Source organism: Molossus molossus, unplaced genomic scaffold (assembly GCF_014108415.1).
Source record: "Molossus molossus isolate mMolMol1 unplaced genomic scaffold, mMolMol1.p scaffold_m16_p_22, whole genome shotgun sequence".
Taxonomy (NCBI): Eukaryota; Metazoa; Chordata; class Mammalia; order Chiroptera; family Molossidae; genus Molossus; species Molossus molossus.
Genome location: NW_023425358.1, coordinates 36,521,922 through 36,532,155, shown reverse-complemented (window position 1 = coordinate 36,532,155; position 10,234 = coordinate 36,521,922). Strand labels below are relative to the sequence as shown.

The window sequence follows — 10,234 nt, the reverse complement described above, 5'->3', positions numbered from 1 at the left end:
CTGGGAAGGTCCTCCCTGAGGACTGAGGGGTTCCCGTCCCACACCAGGCACCCCGCTCGGGGTCCCAGTGCCAGGAAGAGAATCCCCATCACTTCTGACTGGAAAAACCAGTGGGAACTGAGGCTCAGGGAGGCTGAGGCAGCTGGAGCCCCAGGCAGCTCCTCTTAAAGGGCCGGGCACGGACTCACTCCCTCTAAGCTTGGAGGGGAGGCAGCTCGAGGGGCACCAGAGACATACAGGGAAGAACTGAGCTGTTTGGCACTGGAGTGAGGGCTGGAGAGGGGGCTTTCTCCAGGACAAACGTGCTGTCAGAGGCCTTTGTTCCTTTGGTGAGCCCTTCCCTAGGGCGGCAGACACCCACCATATGTGAGACTCCAGCAACCTGACTCACACTGTTTGCCCCACCCTGGTGATTCCCTGAGGCCCCGCCCCACCCAACTTTCAGGCCCACCCAAACTGTTGCCAGTTGCTTTACCATAGGGTTGGCCTGTCTGGGATCCTGCCTGAGGTTTTCCTAAATTCTTTCAAACAAGCAGCATCTGGTCTCAGATAACCCCATACCTCTTGTTAAGTAATACACTGAAACAAACACAGAGAGGCAGCCAAAATGAGGAGACAAAGAAACACGTCCCAAATGAAAGAACAGAACAAAACCCCAAGAAAAGAACTAAGCGAAATGGAGATAAGCAACCTAACATGCTGAGTTCAAAATACTGCTCATAAGAATGCTCAATGAACTTAGTGAGAACCTCAGTGAACTTAGGGAGGGCCTCAAGAGCATAAAAAAGGACCAGTCAGAAATGATGGATGCACAGTCAGAAATGAAGGAGGCATTAACTGAAATAAAGAATAATTTACACAGATTCAATAGTAGAGTACATAAATCCAAGAAGCAAACCATGGATTTGGAATATAAGGAGGCAAAAAACGCCCAATCAGCACAGCAAAAAGAAAAAAGAATCCAAAAAAATGAGGATAGTGTAAGGAGCCTCTGGGACAACTTCAAGCATGCCAACATTTGCATCTTGGGGGTGCCAGAAGGAGAAGAGTGAGAACAAGAAATTGAAAACCTGTTTGAAACAATAATGGCAGAAAACTTTCCTAACTTGGTGAAGGAAACAGACATACAAGTCCAGGAAGCACAGAGAGTCCCAAGCAAGATGAACCCCAAGAGGCCCACACCAAAACACATCATCATCAAAATGCAAAAGGTTCAAGACAGAGAGAGAATCTTAAAAGCAGCAAGAGAAAGGCAGCTAGTTACCTACAAGGGAGTTCCCATAAGGCTGTCAGCTGATTATTCAAAAGAAACTTTGCAGGCCAGGAGGGAGTGGCAAGAAATATTCAGACTGATGAAAAGCAAGAACCTACAACCCAGATTACTCTGTCCTGCAAAGCTGTCATTTAGAATCGATGGCCATATAAAGAGTTTCCCAGACAAGAAAAAGTTAAAGGAGTTCATCACCACCAAACCGTTATTATAGGAAATGTTAAAGGGTCTTCTTGAAGAAAAAGATAAAAAATATGAACAAACAAAATGACAATGAATACGTATCTATTGACAATTGACTATACAGACAAAATGAACAAACAGAACAGAACAGAACATTCTCATAGATACAGAGAACATTTTGTTGGTTGCCAGATGGGAGGGGGGTTGGGGGAATGGGTGAAAAAGGTGAAGGGATTAAGAAATACAAATTGTTTGCAAGACTGACAAACCTCAAAGGGAACTTGTATGCATAACCAACGGACACAGACAACAGTGTGGGAAAGGGGGGGGATCAGTGGAGGGAAAAATGAGGAACATCTGTAATACATTCAACAATAAATATAAAAAATAAATGAATAAATAAATAAAAGGAATCCAATGTCTGCCTAACTGCTTGAGGACACAAATATCCAGAAGTATTTGTTTAAAAATGCGCATTCCCGAGGCGGCTCTCCAGCGGAGGAATCCGGGGTCTGTGATTGGGCCCCGGGAAATTTTATTAGCGCTGCCCTCTCCAAGGGAGCTTCCTTTCCAGGTCTGCTGATGGGGGGAGTCTGGATCCCCTTCCCACCGAGTAACGGATTTAAATAAAAAAAGAGAAGGTGGAGATGCCGGGGATTGAACCCGGGGCCTCATACATGCAAAGCATGCGCTCTACCACTGAGCTACATCCCCTGGCCTGCTGGCTGCGGCGCTGCGGGCAGCCACACCTTCCTCCGCGCGGCCCCTTCTGCGCGTGCGGCGTTTCCATGGGTACCGGCAGGCCCTCCCCGCGGCCCCTTCTGCGCGTGCGGCGTTTCCATGGGTACCGGCGGGCCTCCGCGCCGGTCGACGCCGCGCGCCAGGCGCCACACCTGCAGCGGGCCGGCCTGGGCGGGCGGGGCGCAGGCAGGGAGCGCGCCAGCCTTATGGACAGACGTGGAGGGGTGCGGCCAGCGCACGTCCTCGTTAGTATAGTGGTGAGTATCCCCGCCTGTCACGCGGGAGACCGGGGTTCGATTCCCCGACGGGGAGGCCGCTGGACTTTTGCTTTGTGCTACGCAGACACGCACGGCGCCGTGTGCTCCCCGTTGTCCCCGCAAACGTGCACATCCAGGGCGCTTCCTGAAAGCATCCTCCTCCCCCCAAGGATCCCTGGGGTGAAGAAAGCTAGCTCAGCAGGGGCCCGTGCAGGTGCCCGTACACAGGCGGCATGTGATCTCTCTGGGCCGTCGCGAGGGTCACCCAGCTCTCCCCGCGCGGCGGGGGTGCGCACCCCGCTTCGCAGCAGCCCCGCCGGTGGGTGCTCTGCTGGCCCGGTGGGCGGGGGGCCGGGGGGCGAGCAGACGCAGGCGCAGACCACGGCTGTGTGACTTGCACGAGGTCACACACCTCCCGACCTGCTCTAGACATTGGTCCCCTCCGGGGAGAAGGGCCCGGGAAGGTGGGGGTGACTCCTGGCCTTCCCCTCGGTACCTTTCTGGCCTGTTGACTTGCATTGTTCCTGCTCCTTCCCTCCCTCCTGTCCCCTCCTCCCTTTCTGATCCCCTTTTACCAGAAGGATACACCGAACAGTTTTAAGAACTATGCACTGATGAAGAGCGGCAGGACTCAGCTGCCGGCCCCCTCGGCTCCTGGAGGGGTTCAGGAGATGCCCCTTTGGTGTGTCGATGTCTTGGAGCTGAAGGCGCTTGCAAAACAGAGACTTTCACTGAATTCCCCTCACCTTCCTAATGCCAGAGGCCGGGAAGGAACTCAGCTGTCACACCCCCCCTCCCCGGGGACGACTGACTTGTGACAGGAGTGGACAACACACCCAGACGACCTATGTCCCCCAAGACCATACTTCCCACATGCAATCGGAAGATGATCCAAACACCGCACCCTCAAGGTTGGCAAGACCTGGCCTTTGCCCCCGTGTTTTGTTGTTGTTTTTTCCTAACATCTGCCCCCGTTTTTGACCTTGCCGTCACCCTCTGCCCCTCACCCTCTTCACCTGGCCAGGCCGTCTCGGTTCCTCCAACCAGCCAACCTCTCCAGCCCCAGGGCCCTTGCTTCAGCGGCCCCTCCTGTCCCAGAGCCTCTTTGTCGGTTCGGAACAGCTGGCTCGTCATTCCCCAGGTCTTCTCGGCTCCCCACCTGTCCTACTGCCACCTCGCAGGGGTCCCATCCCATCACCGCAGCTAATTTTGCTTCTTAGCATAACTATTACCCTGAACTATCTCGTTACTGTATTTGCAGATGAGCCACAGGGTCAGCAGGCGCTGGGCAAGCACTTATCAAATGACTTCACAACAGGGGGGACCTCCCCACTGGTTCATCCTCCCCAGACAGCACTCCCCACCCACCCACTTCCCAGAGGGGGGGGAGGGAGGCAGGGAGGGCCGCACCGGGACGCTGAGCTGTCGGCTTCTTGATGCCTGGACGCTGAGCCGGGCCACAGGTGTGGCCGGGCGGTGAAGCCGGATCTGGCCCCAGGAAAGCCACATTCTGGCCTGTGTGTCATCCCACACGCTTGGGCTGCTTGGCGAGCTGCACCCCAGGGTGACCTAGTTTCTTTGCAGAAGAAGGGAGCTTGGGGGTGGGGGTATGGGGAGGAGGGTGTCAATGAGGGGAAAAGGAGAAACATCTGTAACAAAAATTAATTAATAAAATAAAATAAAAAAGGAAGAAGAAGAAGGGAGCTTGAGAAGATGGAGCTCTGTCCCAGGGGGGAATCCCCCATTCATTCGTTCATGTATTAATGCACAAGTATTTACTGAGCACGCGTCATGTTCCAGGCACCGTCCTAGGCCCTGAGGGATACAGCAGTGCCCCAGACACATGGCTTCCGCCCGGGTTCGTCACTCTAGCTGGGGAGACAGAGCCTGTTGGCAAGGAAAACAATGCCCAAGCTAACAAGAAACCATAAGGTGCTGGGGTCGTGGTGGGAGGTGTAATCAATGAAGGCTTCTTGGAGGCGGTGGCCTTGGAGGACGAGAAGGGGCGTGGTGCCCCGGGCCCGGCGCGAGCCCGGCCGGGGTGGGGGTGGGGTTCTGGCCGACTGGGTCTCCCGCCCGGATCACAGCATGGATGACGCAGAGCCGCCAAGCGAACCATGGGGCGAAAGGGAGGCGCCTCTGCACGCAGCAGCCGAAATAGCTCAGTTGGGAGAGCGTTAGACTGAAGATCTAAAGGTCCCTGGTTCGATCCCGGGTTTCGGCAGCTCTCCTTATTTTTCCTTCCCCCAAAGGGCGGTGGAAACGGAGAGTAGACAGGCTCCTTTTCCCTGCACCGAGAGGAGGGATTTACTTTCTTTGCTGGAAACAGCTCTGCGCGGCCTCGCCCGGGAGCCAGAGCGCATGGAGGCTTTCTGCAGGTTACCCCACCTGGGGAAGGCCCCCCAGAGCGAGTGCTCCCTCGACTCGACGTCTTTCATTTTTCTAAGCGCTGATCAATCCGTTGCAGGTGTGTTCCTTCATTTGTGCTTTCTGTTTGCTCATTTCCGCTCGCAGCTAGATCAAGAACTTAGTGTTGTAGGAAAAGAGACATCCCGTAAACCTTTGGGGCACCTTCATAACTAAAGACTTGAAGAAGAGATTTTTTTTAAAAAAATTCCCGATAGAACCGCAGGGTGGAGATGCCGGGGATTGAACCCGGGGCCTCATACATGCAAAGCATGCGCTCTACCACTGAGCTACATCCCCCGCCCTCCGCGGCCTGTGCGTTGGGGAAGAGGCACCTTTTCTCCTCTTGCACCTGTTTCTTCCTTTCTGGGTGCTCAGCGCCCCATAGACTCCAGCAGGTCGCTCGGCCTGCAGCGAGGCCCGCCGCCCCGCACTGCGCTGGGGGGCGGCCAGGAGCAGGGAGGCAACAGTATTTCTATATGGACTAATCAGGAGGAGCCCCGGCAGGGCTCGTCCTCGTTAGTATAGTGGTGAGTATCCCCGCCTGTCACGCGGGAGACCGGGGTTCGATTCCCCGACGGGGAGGCTGCAGTGTTTTTATCGTTTCTCTGTATTTTTTTTTTTCGCCTTTAAACAGATTGAATGCTTTCTCTTCTTTCGTTTTATCTGTTTCTTTCTTTATTACAAATCAAATTCTTTAACTTTCATAGAAATTCCTGACTCTTTCCTGCCCAAGTAAACCTGACTGTCAAGCACCTTCGAGTCACTGGGTTTTCTTCCTGTTCTTAGGTTCCACTCTTGCTCAGGTTCCTAGTGTCACAGGGTTGCAGGACAACCAAACGTTCTGGCACTGGGGCTGTTTTCCCCTTCCTGCACGCCCACAGCGCTACTGCAGAGGGTTTGCTTTACATAATGGCTTCCCAGAGCGAGACTGGCCACCTCTGAGGCCATACTTGCTGTTCTGCTGCAGGCACTCGGTCTGGTGTGTCTTCCTCTGGCCCAGAGCTTGGCCCTCAGAAACTGCTCATGGATCTGAGACAGGAGGTGGGGTGATTCTCAAGGGCAGGGTTTTCTAGTCTTAACTCAGTCACAGATTCAGCTTCCTGAATATACCTACCATCCTTCCCAGTCTCTTACTCTTTCATTCGTTTGTTTCTTCATTTCTTTTTTCACATTCATTCACAGATGTTTGCTGAGAACTTATTATGTGCCACACTGGGCAGCCAGCAGGAAATAAGATGACAAGACCTGGCCCTCTTGAGCTTATGAGCCAGTGAGGGACACAGTTTCAAGTGTGAGAAATGCTATGAAGAAAAACAAAACACATCCGAGGGGTGTGACAGGGACAGAGATTCGTAGGCCCCTTTGGAGAGGTGACCAGGAAGGCCTTTCTGAGGACCTGGACAATAGAAGGAGTAAATCATGAGAAGATCTGGGGAACAGCTTCTTGGCAGAGGGAAGGGCATGTGCAAAGGCCCTGAGGTAAGGAGGAACCTGGCCTACCTGAGGATTGCCAGGAAGCAGGTGTGCTGGGTGTGCCCTGAGGAAGGAGAGGATTAAGGGGTGATGTTCACAGGATTGACAGAGGCCAGATCCCAGCACGGCCTTACAGGCCAGACTGTGGAAAAAGGATTGGATTCTAAGAGTTCTATGCAGAGAGGAAACAAAATTGAGTTTGTTTTGAGCACAGCAATCTGGCAAGAGAACCAGATTGAAGACAACTGCCTCAACTCCTCCCAAACCATGTCCAAAGTACAGTCCCTATGGCACCATCCTTCCGTCCTGGCCAAGTCTCTCTCTTGGCGCCCCCTTGAGCTGGAGGAATAAGGCCAGCAGATGGCTTACCCAGGAGCCCCATTCCACGCCTCGCCCCAAGCCCTTGTTCGTCCGTTTCCCCTAAAGAGCACCAGCGAGCAGCAGCTCACACCTGGGGTGAAAGCCCGAAGTAGCAGCCGTTCACCCGAGTTCATAGAGCAACAGCATCACAGTACTAGGAACTCAGTTTCAGAGCGCACACCCTGCACCAGGCATTGTTCTAGACTGTCTATGTCATTTGTTCAGAGGTCACCACCACCCAGGACGTGGGTACTAGTCAAACCTCCCTTTTACGAGGAAGGCCTGGGAGGTGCGATAAAATCCCCGCTGCTGGGTCCGGTGTCCTGTGCACCAGCTCCCTTAGGCCTTCAGCTGCAAAATTTCAGGCGTCGCAGGCTGGGAGGGAGCTCACTGGGCCCAAGGCGGCAGGACATTTTGGGAGGTGCTCCCCATCCTGGTAAGAAACCTATTTCCTGCCTAGAAATCTCCAGCGGTCCCGGGAGGAGGTGTAGCCTGGCTTTTCTGCCCTCTCCTTGCCCCTCCACCCATTCCTTCAACACTGAGTGGCACCTTGATGACCCGGAAGAAACTGCACATTGTGACTTCTGTCGCCTGGTGTGCTGTGTAGGCAGCCTGCAAGGGAGACGGGCCCACTGACAGAGGGAGGCTCTTTCCAGTGGGCTGCTGCGAAGGGCTTCCTCCGAGTTTCAGCCATGATTCTGGGAGCTGGATCTGTTGCTTTTCAGTGTGCTTATTTTTTATTCAGAAAAGTTATTTGGGGAGGAAGGAAAAAGGCTTCAAGCAGATGTGCAGATTTCAAAGTCGCTGAGGTTGGAATGGTTTTAAGAGACCAGAGATTTCTGGGTGGAAGTACAATCAGGTCAATGCCCGTTTTTTACTTTTTAAAATTTATTTATTTATTATTATCATTATTATTTTTGGTACGTGCCCCTAGCAGGAACCGAACTCGAGACTCTCTGGTCCACAGGCCAACGCTCCAACCGCTGAGCCAAACCGGCCAGGGCTATGCCTATTTTTTATTGGAAACAAATTTTTTCATTTCATTCTCTTATTTTCTGTTTGTGAGGAGCAACATTCAAGAGTAGGTCTGTTTCCAACAGAATGGTGATTACGGAAGGGAAGGGGGCAGGGTGGGTGGGGGAAGCCAGCCAAGTGTATGGTGACTGAGGGGACTGGACTTCCAGCGGTGAGCACACAAGAGAGTACTCAGAGGTGGTATTATAAAGTTGTACACCTTAATGTATATAATGTGATTAACCAACATTACCCTAATAACTTTACTTTAAAAAGGGATTCATTCCCAGCACCTCCACCAAAAACATACAGAAAAGAATAGGTCTCCTTCCCTGTTGTTGGTTCCAGTATTAGCTAGCATTGCGGCTTAGGGTTATAAAACACAGGCCTATTTGGGAGAAACAAATGATATATTTTGGTTTGCATTTTCTAAACCTTAACACACATTTATTTTATTCTTTTTAATTAATTATTTATTTCACAGAGAGGAAGGGAGAGAGAGACAGAGGGAGAGAAACATAGAGTTGTGGTTCCACTTATTTATGCATACACTGGTTGTTTCTTGTCGGTACCCTGACCAGGGATCGAACCTGCAACCTTGGTGTATCTGGAGATGCTCCACCTAACTGAGCTACCTGGCCAGGGCAATAGTCATTTAAAGGTGCAAAATTTTAATAAACAAACAAAATTTATTTAGAAAAAAAACATATTCTTAAAATAGAGTCTAGCAAAGAATCTCAGAAAATAAAGCAGCAGAGGTGGGGGATGTAGCTCAGTGGTAGAGCGCATGCTTTGCATGTATGAGGCCCCGGGTTCGATCCCCGGCATCTCCACTACATTTTTACCCCCATTCTTTCTGCCCTGCTCCTCATTAAAGCGCCACAGATGCGATTATAACGAGTGTAGTTCCTTCCGTCACTACTTGCAGGTGGGGTTTTCACAGTAGTCTGCCCTGTCCTTCCCGAGGTCTGTGACATTCCAAATGCACTTTTACAAGAAGAGGCAAACGAGCAATTCGCAGAAGTAAAGGAGGCAAAACCAGAGGTGACGATTGAAACCACAGCAAAACTGAGCAGGACGATCAACAGGGGAGTCACGGTGCCTCTCCTGGCATTGTGACTGCAGTCGAAGGCCTGGAGGGCTGGTGACTCATTCCTGGCGATCACACGGCCAGCGGCCAGCGTGTAAGTCAAAGGTCTGAGCGTCTGCGTGCGCTGGCCTTGCCCTTCGTGCTGTCACAAACGACCATTTCAGAGGGCGCCACCCAAAAAGAAACTAGCATTCCTAGCAGGCCTGGTTTTGCTCCCTGCTTCATCAGCAAGGGGTAAAAATAACAGCTACGTTTTATTGAAAGAAGGGGTCCCGTGGCATCCTGTGAGTTCAGCTCTTTGTAGTAATCATGGATCCTCATCCATTGATCTGCCTCATGTCACTTCACCTCATGTTTTAAATCATCTTAGATCTGGAGAGACTCTTTGCAAAGCCTTCATTTCGGAATGAAACTGAAATCCCTGGACTGACTCAGCAGGTGGGGGTGGAGGAGTGGGGGCAGCTCCTGTGTGCAGTGAGCTTCCGTGAAGGTTCCTTCTCCCTAAATGTTAAAAAGGTTGTCAGAGAGAGGAAAACAAGCGTTGTCGCTATTTCTAAACCTATGAGGCCTACCACGAAGCTAATGACATGCTTCTGTTTCATTCTGTATCTTATAACTAAATCTTTCTAACAGCACAGTGACCAAGAAAAAATGCCCTAAGGAAAAAATAACATAAAGCTTATATTGGGAAATGGAGCTTCCTAGAAAAGTTGTGAATCTTTGAAATAAACATTTTTAAACAATAACATTTTATTGTACATTTTTTTAAAAATTAAAGCCCATTACATGAGGTACCTAGTGTAAGAAAACAGTCCTTTCTTTTGTGTTATGATTTTTCCACAATTTATGAAAAGCACATGGTAATTAAACCCTGAGATTGTTGGCTCCTGAGACTCAAACCCTCCTCTGTTCAAAGAGAACAGCAGGACCAGATCAGACACTCAAGGCTACCCTCTTCCATCCCCTCCTCCCTGCTGTCTGAACACCTCCAGAATAATTGCCCCGAAGAGTCTCTGGTGAACAGAAAGTTCCCTTCTCCCACCCCTCTTCACACAAGATTCCCTTTCTCGGACTCTTTGTAGCCCCTTTCACACTCTGTCCCTTTCTTTGCTCTAAGTGTATTTTGCAGGCCAGAGAAGATGCTGAGGACAGCTCCTTAGGACATCTGCAAGACCGCCTCCGGAAAGCAAACTGTAACTTCTCAAGACAAGACCCCCACCCCCCACCCTGGCCTCTGGGCATCTGTCAACTTCAACGCAATCCCCCTCCCTGTCCCAACTGCTGTTCACTCCCTAAAGCCCCCAAATAAAAGAGCAACTCTTTCTTCCCAGCCCTTGTATTGCCTGTCAATGCTGGGTCCTCTCTCTCCTATGGGAAAATAAAATAAACTTCCTCTCTTATCTCTTAGTAGTGAATTCTTCCACAAGCCCGCATCAC

The 10,234-nt window shown here is 51.3% G+C and overlaps 6 non-coding genes across 6 annotated transcripts; 4 read left to right on the top strand and 2 right to left on the bottom strand.

Annotated features, from left to right (window-relative positions):
• Window positions 1-2,095: 2,095 nt before the first annotated feature.
• On the bottom strand, window positions 2,096-2,167 carry TRNAA-UGC. The gene has a single exon. It is a non-coding gene; the product is annotated as a tRNA-Ala (tRNA).
• Window positions 2,168-2,434: 267 nt separating this feature from the next.
• Window positions 2,435-2,506, top strand: TRNAD-GUC. The gene has a single exon. It is a non-coding gene; the product is annotated as a tRNA-Asp (tRNA).
• Window positions 2,507-4,602: 2,096 nt separating this feature from the next.
• Window positions 4,603-4,675, top strand: TRNAF-GAA. Its single transcript has one exon. It is a non-coding gene; the product is annotated as a tRNA-Phe (tRNA).
• A 410-nt stretch (window positions 4,676-5,085) lies between these two features.
• Window positions 5,086-5,157, bottom strand: TRNAA-UGC. The gene has a single exon. It is a non-coding gene; the product is annotated as a tRNA-Ala (tRNA).
• Window positions 5,158-5,370: 213 nt separating this feature from the next.
• Window positions 5,371-5,442, top strand: TRNAD-GUC. The gene has a single exon. It is a non-coding gene; the product is annotated as a tRNA-Asp (tRNA).
• A 3,026-nt stretch (window positions 5,443-8,468) lies between these two features.
• On the top strand, window positions 8,469-8,540 carry TRNAA-UGC. Its single transcript has one exon. It is a non-coding gene; the product is annotated as a tRNA-Ala (tRNA).
• Window positions 8,541-10,234: the final 1,694 nt, after the last annotated feature.